The sequence below is a fragment of the Canis lupus genome, chromosome 20 (genome assembly GCF_011100685.1).
Source record: "Canis lupus familiaris isolate Mischka breed German Shepherd chromosome 20, alternate assembly UU_Cfam_GSD_1.0, whole genome shotgun sequence".
Taxonomy (NCBI): Eukaryota; Metazoa; Chordata; class Mammalia; order Carnivora; family Canidae; genus Canis; species Canis lupus.
The window spans coordinates 30,449,303-30,463,504 of record NC_049241.1 but is presented as its reverse complement, the minus strand read 5'-3'; the positions used below and the strand labels follow the sequence as shown (position 1 = coordinate 30,463,504).

At 38.7% G+C, this 14,202-nt stretch overlaps 1 protein-coding gene and 1 long non-coding RNA gene across 2 annotated transcripts in view; both read right to left on the bottom strand.

Annotated features, from left to right (window-relative positions):
- FHIT (fragile histidine triad diadenosine triphosphatase) overlaps nucleotides 1-14,202 on the bottom strand; it is a 1,445,250-nt gene that overhangs the window by 895,277 nt on the left and 535,771 nt on the right. The gene's annotated exons all lie outside the window — the stretch shown is intronic.
- Nucleotides 9,840-12,050, bottom strand: LOC119877317. The gene is made up of 3 exons (XR_005374848.1): nucleotides 11,935-12,050; nucleotides 10,945-10,997; nucleotides 9,840-9,932 (listed from the first exon to the last, which is right to left on the bottom strand). It is a non-coding gene; the product is annotated as an uncharacterized LOC119877317 (long non-coding RNA).

Below are 14,202 nucleotides of genomic sequence, written 5' to 3'. Positions count from 1 at the left end.
GGTTGCCAGGGGTTCAAGGGGAGGAAGGGAAAGATGAATAGATGGGGCACAGGGGATTTTTAGGGCAATGAAACTATTCTGTGTGACGCTGCAGTGTTGGATATATGTCATTAAACATTTGTCAAAACCCATAGAATATACAATACCAAGAGTGAATCCTAGTGTAAACTACAAATTTTAGTGTATAAAAATGTATCAAAATTTGCTATCAATTGTAATAAATGTGCCTACCACATTAATACAATGATGGGGGAAACTGGGGATGGTGATGGGCTATAGGGGAACTCTGTACTTTTTGCTCAATTTTTCTGTAAATCTAAAATTGCTCTAAAAAGGGTCTATTTTTTTAAAGGGGTCTATTTTTTAAAAATCAAGTAATAACATAAAGACATTCTTGCGAAAACCTCAAACCATTCAGAGCATGTAGACAAAAACATTTAAGTCCCAAGTGATTCTTTCATACTAATCCCTCTTTCATCTCAAGGGGTAAATGCTATTAATGATTTGGTATGTATACTTCCATACCTGCTTTTTAATATAGCTATTTATATATGGGTACATTTCCACTAAGTTATTTTTTAATATATATGGACCATTTCATGCATATTATTCTGAAATATGCACAGTTCTTTAAGCCATCGACTAGTAATTGTCCTGGCCTTATAGGAAAACATGATCCAGAAAATGCATTTCCATGGTTGGTATGCTACAATCTAAAACTTCTTTTGTCTTCCCAGAGCATTGTACAGTGATGAGCATATTATGGGAACTCTAGAAATGTTTATGGATTGATGGGCAATTAAGTCAAGATGAAAAAGAATGAGGCCATTAAAATACACCTACATGGTCTGACAGTTAAATTTTAGAGAGAATCGACCCTTTGACTACACAGTCAGTATACCAGTGGAGTGTCCATTGTATAGGGTGAAAAACCCTTTTCATGTTTAATAATGATTTTAGCCCTTGGGGCTATACACAATGTAAGGATTGGTAACCACATTTCAGAGGCAAGAAAACTGAGGCTTGGGAAAGTTAAATAACTTGCTCAAAATAATCTGACTCATTGGCAATAGAGCTGAAATTCAAAACTCAGTCAAGCCTTCAAGTCTCATGGTACCATTCCAAAGTACCATCTACAGGTAACAGGTACCCACTGGCCCTTTTGTCACACAGTCCTAACTGGCTGAAAAGACCATCTGCATCCAACAGGGACAGGATCACATCCATATCTTACTCAATATTGGGTCTCCATCTTTCACTTTCCTGAAGCTGACCCTTATTTAATCACATGGGCTGTTTAAAGGTAGAATGCTAGACAGAGTTTTTACACAATCTGGTGCTCAGTTGCTTAGCAAACTGTTTTTATCATTAGGTGGGCAGGACTCACACACTGTTAAGTGAAAGAAAGGCAAAGGGGAATATATAGTAAATCCAGTGTTTATATGAATTTCATCCACAGGGAATATAGCAAAATAATCACAACTCAGTGGAAAAGGAGCTTTTGAGTGGGTTGTGAAATAAGCTATTAAGTCATGCAAATAAATCCAATGTCAACATCTCAGCCTAGTCTGATTGGATTCATGCATTGGAACTCATACTTCATGAGGATTTAAGACCCCCGATGTTCTCAGGGGTTTATTTAGTTGTTGTTCATTTGGTTTTCTGGGTTTTCTTTTGGGGGGGGAGGGGATTTTAGGGAAGGCATGCCTGCTTTAAGGTGGGAAGCTCATGTGAAAAGGAAGTCTGTGTGCTGCAAAGGTTGAGAAAGTATATGATCCCAAGACCATATCAGAACTTTCAGCCTTTACCATTTCTTAGCTCTGTGCTCTAAAGAAGCATCCTCTCTTGTGCCATGTAACCTATCCATCTTACTGTCCCATTAGCTACTTCTGCCCAACCAGGCAGGGACCCAACAGTCAGATAATTCAGAGAGTATCCTCATCCAGGAATTGGAGATGTTGCTATTGATGGCAGAGACATTAACCTGTGAGCGGCTGCAAGCACCCTTTCCCCCTGTGCAACCCATCTTCAAGAACATTGTAAGACTTTGCTTATCTTGTACAAGGCCATAACTTCAATACCTAACCCAGCACCTGGTACACATAGTAGACACCACACAAATACACACTAATCTGTTACATGAGTGAAAAATAACCTTCTATTTTGTTATATAATTGCATGGCTGGATCTATTTGATACCAACATTTAGCTGTCTCTGACCAATGGACCATTCTTGTATTCCCAGTGCCAAGCACAAGTCCTCCTGGCTCAAAAAAACAGTTGTGCTAAGTAGTATGCTCTAAATTTTATATGCCATCTCATTTAATTCCATGTAATGCCTATGTAAATATATATCCTCATTTTACAGATGAGAAATCAGGGCTTCAGAGAAATCAAGTAATCTAGCTACAGTCCCAAAGCTAATACTTGATAGAACCAGGATTTAGGTCCCACTCTGTTTTAGCTGCAAACTCTATGTCCTCATCTGCCCTGGGTTGTGTTCTGCCCTAAGATGAAGCACTGTATACATGCATCACTCAAATGCAGATACCAATGTTTAAATCCAGAACCTTTTAACTTATGAAACACTACTGTGTGAAAGACATTGGAAGATTCATAGACTCAGTGTACTCAGAATGGAAGGAGCAAGCATAAGGATATAATAATACTGGTGAAATACGAATGAAACAGTAGTTAGAAATGAATTGTGAATTCATGAATTTTCCATGGTGGGAAAATTCTAAAAAGAGTAAGAAACTCTTCATTCTGGAGTGTCTTCAGAAGAACATTGTCTAGCTAAATATCTGCCCCACTTGATTGGGTCTTTTTTTTTCTTTTTAGATTTTATTTATTTGAGAGATGCACTGAGAGAGACAGAGACACAGGCAGAGGGAGAAACAGGCTCCATCAGGGAACCCTACGTGAGACCTGATCCTGGGTCTCCAGGATCACGCCCTGGGCTGAAGGCAGATGCTTAACCAATGAGCCACTCAGGTTTCCCTGATTGGGTCTCTATATTGCCCAAAAGCAGGTGGGGGGAATGGAAGGTTTCTCTCAAGGTCAGTATCTCCTCTCTGCCTCCTCCTCTCCCCTCTTCCTTCAGTATCTCCTACATATGAGGAGGCAGTGTGCTGAAGAATAATGAATGAGACACAGCTTTTGTTGCTGTTTTTCTTTTCAAATCCTACAACAGATAAAAAATAGGACAAAACATGGTTAGTGCAGCTCAAGTAATGCACAGAGAAACTCACTCAGCCACAGTATGGTCTGAAGAGCTGCCTAGGCTAAGCTTCAGTGGAGTCAAGAGCTTGGGTATGCAGAGAACTTCACGCAGTTCAATGCTGCCAGAACGTAAAGCAAGAAGCAAAGAGTGGTGAGAAATGAGCAGGACAGGGTGGCTTACTTTCCAAGTAAGTCATGTTATGTTGACAAGTTATAGATGTATATTTGGAGAGCTTAGGCAGAGGCCTGACAAAGTTGGATATGAAGTTTAGAAAAATTCCTACAGCTGCTATATATTTGAATGGAATTGGACAGAAGGCCAGAGGGCCAAGTTAGGAAGCTGGCAAAGAGACCCAGCAAAATACAGGAACTTGAATGGGGGGGTAATAGGGGATGTGACAATGATTCAGAAAGTTAAATATTTCAGAAGAGTAGGAAAATAGCTTATCATGGAGAAAAATAATAAACTAGGGAAAAAAGGCAGAACAAAAACTGGGAGTACAGAAGATTAACAAAAACTGGGAGTATAGAATATTAAGGAAGTTACAGAGCAATGTTAAGAATAAGAATTTAAGTATGTCATGGTATGCATTTAAGAATAAGTAATTATGCCATGATATACGTGGTATACATTACTGCAGCTGTCTGTTGTCCTTTTTGACTAGATTCTCTCTCTTAATAGGTTTTCAAGGTTCATCCATGTTGTAGTATACATCAGTGTTACATTTCTTTTTCTTGCCAAATAATATCCCACTGAAAGACTATACCATAGCTTTATTACATCTCCATCAATTGATGAAAACTACCAGCAATATATAAAGGTTCCAATTTCTCCACTTCCTCCTGTACCACTCCAGCGGAGGAGAGCCTGGGTGGCTCAGTTAGTTAGGCATCGGACTCTTGGTTTCTGCTCAGGTCATGATCCCAGGCTTGTGGGATCAATCCCATGTCAGACTCTGCCCTCAGCGCAGAGTCTGCTTCAGATTCTCTCTCCCTCTGCTCCTCCCCCTGCTTGTGTGCTCACTTTCTCTCTCTCTCTCTCTCTCTCAAATAAATAAAATCTTTAAAAATATATTGTTTAAAAAATAAAAAACAAAAATAACCATTCCAGTGGGTATAATGTGGCATGAAATAAGCCCTCACATTAACTGTGATTTCTAACACAAATTATTTCTATGGCTTTGATTTGCATTTCCTTGATAGCTAATGATTTTAAGTAGCTTTCCATGAGCTTATTGATTATTTATATATCCTTTTTGGACAAATATCTATTCAAGTCCTTTGGCTATTTTTAATTGTGTTTTCTCTAAATTATATATATATACTTTCTACACATTATATAGATTACATACTAGATAAAACTCCCTTATCAGATAATATGATTTATAAATATTCTCTCTTATTCTGTGGATAGTCTTCTCACTCTCTTGATAGAATCTTCTGAAGCACAAAATTTTTAATTTCAATGATATTCACCTATTTTTCCTTTGTTGTTTGGGCTTCTAACATATCTTAAAAAACCACTGCCTATCCAAAGTCAAGAAGATTCATACTTATGTTTTCTTCTAAGAGTTCTACAGTTTTAGCTTTTACATTTGGGTCTTTGTTCAGTTTTGAGGTAATTTTTGAATATGGCATGAGGTAGGGCTTCAATTTCTTCCTTTGGTACATGGATATCAAGTTGTCCATATAATTTATGGAGAAAACTATTCTTTCTCTATTGAACTGTTTTGGGAGACTAGTTGATAATCATACACAGTAAATGTGAGGGTTTACTTCTGGAATCTCAATTCCATTCCATTTAACTATATATCTATCCTATGCCAATAAGCACACTGTGTTTGGGGCACCTGGGTGGCTCAGCGGTTGAGTGTCTGCCTTTGGCTCAGGGCCTGATCCCAGATTCCCCAGATCAAGTCTCACATCAGGCTCCTTGCACGGAACCTGCTTCTCCTCCCTTTGCCTGCGTCTCTGCCTCTCTTTCTGTCTCTTTCATGAATAAATAAATAAAACCTTTTTTTTAAAAAATCACACTGGGGCAGCCCAGGTGGCTCAGCGGTTTAGCGCTGCCTTTGGCCCAGGGCCTGATCCTGGAGACCCGGGATCAAGTCCCACGTCGGGCTCCCTGCATGGAGCCTGCTTCTCCCTCTGCCTGTGTCTCTGCCCCTCTCTCTTTCTCTCTCTCTCTCTCTTTCTGTCTCTAATAAATAAATCTTTAAAAAAAATCACACTGTATTGATTATTATAGATTTGTGAGTTTTGAAATCAGAAGGTCCTCCATTATTATTTTAGTCAATTCTGCAAAGAAGCCAGCTGGGATTTTGATAGGTACTACATTTATTCTGTAGGTCATTTCTGAAAGTATTGCCATCTCAACAATATTGTTTCCAACACATGAATGCAAAACATCTTTCCATTTTCTTAGATTTTACTTAATTCTTCAAAAATGTTACGTAGATTTAAAGTTAAATTTTACACTTATTTTATTAAATTTATCCCTAATTATTTTATTTTATTCTTTTTGATGTCACAGTAAATAAAATTGTTTTCTTAAATTTTTTCCTGATTGCTCATTGCCAGAGTACAAAAATACAATTGTCTTTTGTATATTGATATTGCATCCTACAAACTTGCTAAACTTATTATTTCTAATAATTTTTAGTGGATACTTAGGATTGATACATACAAGATCATGTCACTTACAAATAAGAGCTTTTCTTGATGCCTTTTATTTCTTTTTCTTGCCTAACTGCCCTGGCTATAACCTCCAGTATAATATTGAATGAAGTGGTGAGAGCAAATATCTTTGTCTCCTTCCTGATCTTAGGGAAATGCATTCAGTCTTTTACCATTAACTGTGATGTTAACTATGGGATTTAAGCATATGGCCTTTTTTTTTTTTTTTTTTTTTTTTTTTTTTATTTATGATAGTCACACAGAGAGAGAGAGAGAGAGAGAGGCAGAGACACAGGCAGAGGGAGAAGCAGGCTCCATGCACCGGGAGCCCGACGTGGGACTCGATCCCGGGTCTCCAGGATCGCGCCCTGGGCCAAAGGCAGGCGCCAAACCGCTGCGCCACCCAGGGATCCCAAGCATATGGTCTTAATAGGGAAAGAACGTTCCCTACTATCCTAGTTCATGGAGTGTTTTTATCATAAAGGAGTATTGAATTTTTTTTCTTTTCTCCATCTATTCATATGATAGTGTTTATTTTATTCTATTGATATGGTATATTACATTAGTTGATTTTTGGATGTTTAACTAAACTTGCTTTCCTGCATTAAACACCAGTTGGTTATGATGTATAATTCATATAGATGTTGCTGGATCTGATTTACTAGTATTTTGTGGAGGATTTTTGTGTCTATATTCCTCAAAGATTGGTCTGTAGTTTTCTTGTCATGTCTTCATCTGGTTTTGTATCAGGATACTGTTGGCCTCATAGAATACAGAGGAAGTGTTTTCTCCTCATTTGGGGAAAAGTTTATGAAGAATTGGTATTTACTCTTTTTTAAATGTTTGGTAGAATCATCAGTAAAGCTATTTGTGCCTGGGCTTTTCTTGGTGGGTCATTTTAAAATTTCTAATTCAATCTTTTTACTTGTTATGGGTTTATTCATATTTTATATTTCTTCTTGAATCAGTTGAGCAGCATTTATCTTTCTAGCAATTTCTTCATTTCATCTAACTTGTTGGCATACATTTATTCATTCTATTACCTTATAATCCTTGTTTCTTTTTATAAGGTCAATAGTAATGTCCCTTCTTTCATGCCTGATTTTGGTAATTTGAGACTTCCCTCTTTTCTGCTTGGTCAGTTGAGCAAAAGGCTTGTCATTTTTGCTGATCTTTTCAAAGAAACAACTTCTCCGTATGTTAATTTCCATTCTAATCTTTATTTCTGTCCTTTTGTTTGCTTTGGGTTCATTTTGCTTTCTTTCTACATTTCTTAAGGTGAAAGAACAGGTTACTGATTTGAGATCTTTCTTTTTAATACAATGTTTAGAGCTATATATGTTCCCCCTAAGCATTTAGAAGCATTGCATATACTTTGGTATGTGTGTCTTCATTTTCACTCATCAACAGTTTTTTTTGTTTTTTTTTGTTTTTTTTTTTTTTTAACTTGTGATTTCTTCTCTGGCCTATTGTTTTGTTAGGAGTCTTTTAATGTCCATATATTTGTGAATTTCAGAATTTTCTTATTGTTTTGTAATTCTACATTATTGTGGCCAAAGAACATAGTTTATGTGATTTAAATCCTTTTATATTTTTTGAGGCTTGTTTTCTGGTGTATCTGGGGAACATTCTACGTACACTAGAGAAGGCAATGTATTCAAAGTTCTCTTTCACTTTTTCCCTGATCCATTTCTCTTTTGCCCTGATCCATTAAGCTGTCTACATCATTTAATATCACATCCCACTGTTAGGTTTCACTAACTTCCAGTTGACTGTTCTATTGGTTTTGATAATACCCCGGGGGGGGCGGGGGGGCATAATTGCTCCACAGTTTGACCCAATTAAATTCACACTCTTTTGTGGGGGTACTTTCGAGACCAGTTTTATTTTGTTTTATTTCTGATTTCAGGAGGACAGATCTTCCCTAATAATGTCTGGTAAACTAAGTACGCTATGGTTAGATTGGTGCTCTCATAGAGCTACCAACCTCTTTAATTGCTTACCATCACAATCTCTATTGTTTAGGAGAGCACCTTTAGACTTAAAATTCCCCATTCTCTGTTTCAAATCAAGTGAGTTCCTTTGGGTAGAGTTTTAGAGCTCTCTTTTCTTTTAGCCTACCTCTCTGCCTAGGAAATCTCTGAGCCACCACTCTGAAGCTGGGGATTGAAGTGACACCCTTGCTTTGTGAGCAGTGTACTCGGTATGGGTGGTAATCTTTGGTATTCTTGACTCACCTCTCCTAGGGTGGAGCCTCTCTCCTACCAGCAAGCTAAGCAAGGGTGCTTTGTATCTCAGTACTCTCAGCTGCTACATCTGGGGTAGAGTCTCCATCTCATGTGCGTGGCCTGGGTGGAGGAAGGTGGTGTCTAATCTTTTAGCTATATTAACTAGGAATTTAGATTCTGTAACTCAGAGCTAGATAGGATGAGAATACTGGTGGTCTGCCCCTCTTACTGAGACACCACATCCTTTGACTGAGAGCTGAAGGGAAAGTAAGCTCCATCTTCTTGGCCCCATCTGCCCAAAGTAGAGCTTCCATCTCACTGCATTGGGTGAAATGGGGTAAGAGTGAGAAGGAGCAGCAGACTGTAGCTCAAATGCCATATACCCTTGCTGCTCTTGTCAAGATTTAGTGAATTTTCTTAAGTACATCTTCATTTGCTACATACAGTTAGGACAATTCCAAAGACTTTAAATGGGTGGGCTTCTTTTTATCATTTGTACCAGTTATGGTTGTTTTGCTGGGGAATAGATCTGTGGAGTTCCTCACACTGTCATTTCAGAAATGGAGCTCTAATAATCTTCTCTTCTAAGCCTCAGAGACTTAGAAGTTGATTTATTATCAAAGTAGAGCCTCACTTAACATGACCAAAGCCATGCCCAATATTAAAGCAGAATTGAAATAAACTCAAGGGGGAAAAAAATTGCTAACGATTAGCCAAATCTATCTTTCTCTGATAAGTTCTTGTCTCTTAAAACTGAATAGCCTTCATTTGTCAGATTCCAGAGTAATGCCTTTCCTATTTTTCCTTTGTCCTTTCTGTTGCTTTAGCTGGCTGCTATATTGTGTCTATGCATACTGCATCCTTCTGATGAGAAACCCCAAGTTACTTCAGGCTACTTGAAATCTTTAACACACAGTAGCTACTTAAGGATGACCATATGTGGGGTGCCTGGATGGCTCAGTCAGTTAAGCAACTGACTCTTGATTTCAGCTCAGGTCATGATCTCAGGGTCATATGATCGAGCCCAACGTTGGGATCCATGCTCAGCAAGGAGTCTGCTTGGGATTCTCTCTCTCCTTGTCCCTCTGCTCCTCCTCCCACTGCTCTCTCTAAAATAAATAAATCCATCTTAAAACAAAAATGAAAACAAAAAAAAGATGATAAGATGGCAGGAATGCTATCTATTCTATTCTCCAAGTAGTCCTAAATCCTAAAAACAATGCCTGGCTTGTCTGATCCTTCATAGCTGCTCTCCAAACATATTTTTTAAATTAATGATGGTATGAGCAATCTTCTCCTGTTCCTCTGTCATACTGGCTGCCCTATGGATGGACATGGTGAGAGGATGGTTTGTCTTATGGTATCCTCCTGAAAGTATCCTCCCAGAGAGTGGTTCAAACTGGGACCCTGACACCTATGTTAAAGGATTCTGTGTATTGATAAAATGCTCCAAAGAGTATTCTAGACAGGAGATCTGGCCTCATCTTCAAAGTTATCTCAGGAAACCCAAGGGGCATATTCTTGCATCTGTAGCTGACACTATAGAACAAAGTGTGGTCCATCGGTTATATGAATGAAAGCACATGTAAGGAAGTTGACTCTGAGAGAATACTGTTGAAAAGAAAATAAATGTTATGAAAAATCAGCCTACACCTATCCCATAGAGAGCCCTAAATGCCTGGCAATACCGCATGATCAGAAGATGAAAGCTTGCCTCTTTATTTAGGTCTGAGAGAATCAGGTCTCTTTGAAAAGCCATCAGAGCCTTGCCTTCAGATGAATGGGTCTAGAAGTCCTAGAAAATTTCTGGAAGGATGATAAAAAGTTACCATCAAACCATCACAAGAAGTCTTTTTGAGAATTGTTGTGAATTTCTAAGATTTTGGCTCAATATCTGTCTTATGTATTAAAGTTCACCTTCTTACTGAGCCCCACACCAGCCCTGACTACAGACTTGGCCAGGCCCCCTGCCTACTCACCCAACAACATGAGTTGGCTTTCACCTCATCTAGATCTCTGGCTTTCTGATCCTCCCTGTCACCTAAAACTTGCCCACTCCTCATTCTATCTTGATCTCACTCTGCTTTCCACAGAGTAATTAATACATTGGTTAATTAGTAAGTTCAGTTAATTTATCAATCTCCTGCTTGAGTCCCTGTTGGGATTCTGTGACTCTGTGTCTTTAATCTTATTGGAAAACGGCCATGTCCCAGATATCCTCTCTTCTTCCCAGGTCATTTAAAAAAAAGCAAGGGTAGGGTGGGGTCATTCCAGAAAGAAGTGGGTAAAAAAGCAACTCTCAATCTTTACCCTCTTAGTATCAGCTTTGAGACACCTGCCAAGTACAATCTATGCTAAGGTTCAAAGAAAAGGCAGGTAACTTTGAAGATTTTATTTCACAGGGACAAAAGATAAAAGTCTCTGTCAAGTTGTCATTAGATGCTTAATGCTACTCATGGTGGGGTGCTGGAGCTCCCCTCCTCCTCTGTAGACCTCTAGCAGATTACATTTCAGAGCCTTAATTTGAGGAAGGATTTATAGCTGTGAAGAGGTATAATATCATTTTGATTTGGATTGTACAAGGCTGAGGAAGCCAGATTACATTTGTATGAAACTGTATCAGAAGATATAACTAAAGCTACCAAAATCAAATAAAGGAAAATTTTCCAGGGAGCCCAAAAAATAGAGGCCTTGCCTTTCCAACACCCCTATACTGTTTCACTATTATTCTGATTTATACCAAGAGGATCCAAGCAGAAACACAGAAAGTTAAAAAGGAAAAGAAGAGAAGAGAAGATGGCAAAATGCTTATGCTCACCTGATCTGTCCATTGACCAATTTGTCATAAACCTAACCTAGAGATTCGGTTCCCTGGATAAAGAAAAAAAAAATTAATTAACTCTTAGACAAGTGTAGAAATTAGTATGGGGGAACAACTTATGAATAATGCCCTGCTTTCTTCTCCTGAGGCACTAATTCAGAGTCTCAGAGAAATCCATCAAATAGCCTCTGAAGTTTCACGGGGCCTCAGCCCACCCACCATAGCCAGATGCCACCACATGCGTGTGTCACACAGCAGCCCCCAGATAATGACTTACACAGAGAGGGAGCCTTCCTTTCCTTTTAAATACTCTTAAAACTATTTTAGAACCTGAGTCTCCTCATTTGCATAGCAAACAATAAATCACATTGTGTCCTGCAAATACCCAGTCTTCTCTACAAGGAAGCATGGAAAACTATTAGCTATTGCTGGAATCGTTTGTACTACACAGCTCCACAGCCCTGGGCAGATCACCAGCATCTTCTAGCAGGATTTAGAGATGTGTAGACAAAATACCACAAGTAGAACTTCTAAAATTGAAATTATTGTGTCAAAGCCTCTAGATTCAACCAGTGTTGTTCATGGTTGGAGAGAATTGAGGAAAGCAGAGCTGCTTCTTATCATCAAAGAACTGTTAACTTCCCAAAATGAGGGAAAATCATGCTGACAGCCAGAAGCATCTTCAGAGACTACCTAATTCTCAAACTGTTGGTTCCTCTAAGACTGGTTAGTAGCCATAGAAAATGATGCATGAGGATGATTTCTCTGATTTCTACCAGGAGTTCTGACCTCTCAAACACTACAGAAGATGGAAAGACCATTTTTCCACAGGAGCTACCTTCAGCACACATTTTTTTGCACCTGTACATCTCCTCAGACAAACAGAACAGAACAACTGTCTTAGCTCCAAAGTTAAAGTTGCATTGGACCCATTACTAGAAGCCTCAAAAGTCTTTTGTTTTGGTATGCACAGATGTCTTGATTAACCTGAATATAGAAGAGATGTCGTCAGAAGGCACCTCTTCTCCAAATGTGGAACTAAAACATGGTTTCCTCAGGGTCAAAAAGAAGTGATAAAGGCATGAAATTTAGGCCAGATCTGGAAATTAATAAAATAAAATTACATTATATTACATTACACATATAAATTACATATATACTATATTAATATAATAAAAATACACCCAAAATCCCTCAGATTGCTCAGAAGGACCCCCAGGGATAATTTATATTTATATTTATATTACTTTATAAAATTTATAGCATATCTACAGTAAGCTAATATGAATACTTGTAAAGATACCTGTTAATATCTTTATCTTATTCTCGAATCATAAACAAACCTCAAGATAAATGAACCTTGTTTCTAAGATTCAGTGTCATCTAGGAAAAAGGTAAAAAGCAAAGTTTTTTTCTTTTAGGAGTCCACTGGTTCCCTCACCATCTTTTCAGGTAACATAAGTTCCTTCTAGACTCTGAGAAAGCAAAGAACCGTAGCTTCTATAACCTTGGAACACTAAGCAAGTTATCAATAACAGAACCTTAAAATTTGACCTGGAACTCTCTGAGAAGTGGATGCCCTGCAAGCAGAAAATAATACAAGAAAGAGGAAGTGGGCAAGAAGACCTCGCCATGCTGCTGACATTTTAGTTTTCCGAGCTTTCGTTTCCTCCTCTGGAAAATGGCAAGTGTAGTTTAAGACAAGCCTAAAACGAAAGTTAAGCTCTCTCATTAAAAAAATGAAAATAAAATGGCCTTTAGCTCATAGGAAGAAAATGCACTCAAAATATCCTCATAGTTTATTAACCTGCACCAAGAAGGCAGGGTTAGTATGCATGGTGGTTAGGAACATGGTTAGGAACGTATGGTACGTATAGTGGTAGTATGTATGATGGTTAGAAACAGGGTAGTACATATGAGGTCTGAATCATGTGCCCCATACTGATCACATCATTGACTAGCTGCATAATCTTAGGGAAACTACTTAGCCTCTCTGAGTCTCAGTTTTTCTATCTGTATCAGAAAAATAAAATAGTCACAGGACTATTACAAGGATTACATCTAATAATACACATAAAGCTGCCCGCATAATCCCTGGCCCCACAATAGGCACAACAACAAACATGAGTTACCATCAGAAATGCAATTAATAGTCATTCTATTTAAGTATAAAAAAGTAAAATTTACATACTTGTGACACTCTTTATCTGGGAAAGGATAAAATCAAGGGTCAAAATGGAATTATAAGAAAGATGGCATTATGTGATGTCCTTCAGATTAATCAAAGTTGCCAAACAAAGCAATTCAAAGTCAGAAAAATCTTTTGAGCTATTTTACAGTACCTATGTCTGCCCTCACTTGGGGAAGGGAAATATACGTTCCTCACATTCTGGAAAGCTATTCAGAAATGTTAGCTGACCCCTGACAAACCTTCAGCTTCCCCAGGAACACAGTGAGGCAGCGTAATTTGAGCAAGCCAGCGGAAAGCATTAGCCCACATCCAAGCGCTGCGCAGTCTCCATCTGTGTGATTTCACCACAAACCACAGCTTGCCTCTGTGGACACTGAGCCCAGCTGCCAGGGAAAGGTTTCAGACCCAGAGTGGTGCCCCAGCAATTTCCAGTTCAGTGGGAAGCTGGGAAACGCCTGGTCTCAGAGCACATGACTTCCTCATATTTCATCACTTTCCAGGCTTTAAACAATTTTAACCTTCCCTCTGGGTGGACAGAGAATGCTGTGCCTCTAAGTAGAAACACCAGACTTAGGGTAGCGTGAGCAGATCTTGCATCCTTCAGTAGGCATCCCTCCAGTGGGCATCCAATTAGCGCTATGACATTGGCTGAGTCCTAACTTCTCTGAGCTTTGCTTTCCCCATCTGTAAAATGGGCAAAAGCTGACTTTGGGGGCTGTGGGGAGATGTATACCTTCTGCACAAATGTGTAGATACTGTTGCTAATTTTTTTAAGGTCCCACTCATTTTCTGCTCTGAACTGAAAGAGGTTGTCAATCTACTCTCACACCCCTCTCTAAAAACAAAACAAAAAACACAAAACAAAACACACAGAGAACAATGTTTCCAAAAGCTAACAAACTTGAGAAGAAGAAGAAAGAAAATTCCCTGCCACCTAAATTGGCCGGGGCCAAGGCGACAAGCAGCTTGGGCAAAGCAGCCGGTGTCTACAATTTATTCTTTAATAACTTCTACTGTAATATTTCTGGGGCACATCAAAGGACAATATCAACCCGATGTTGGTA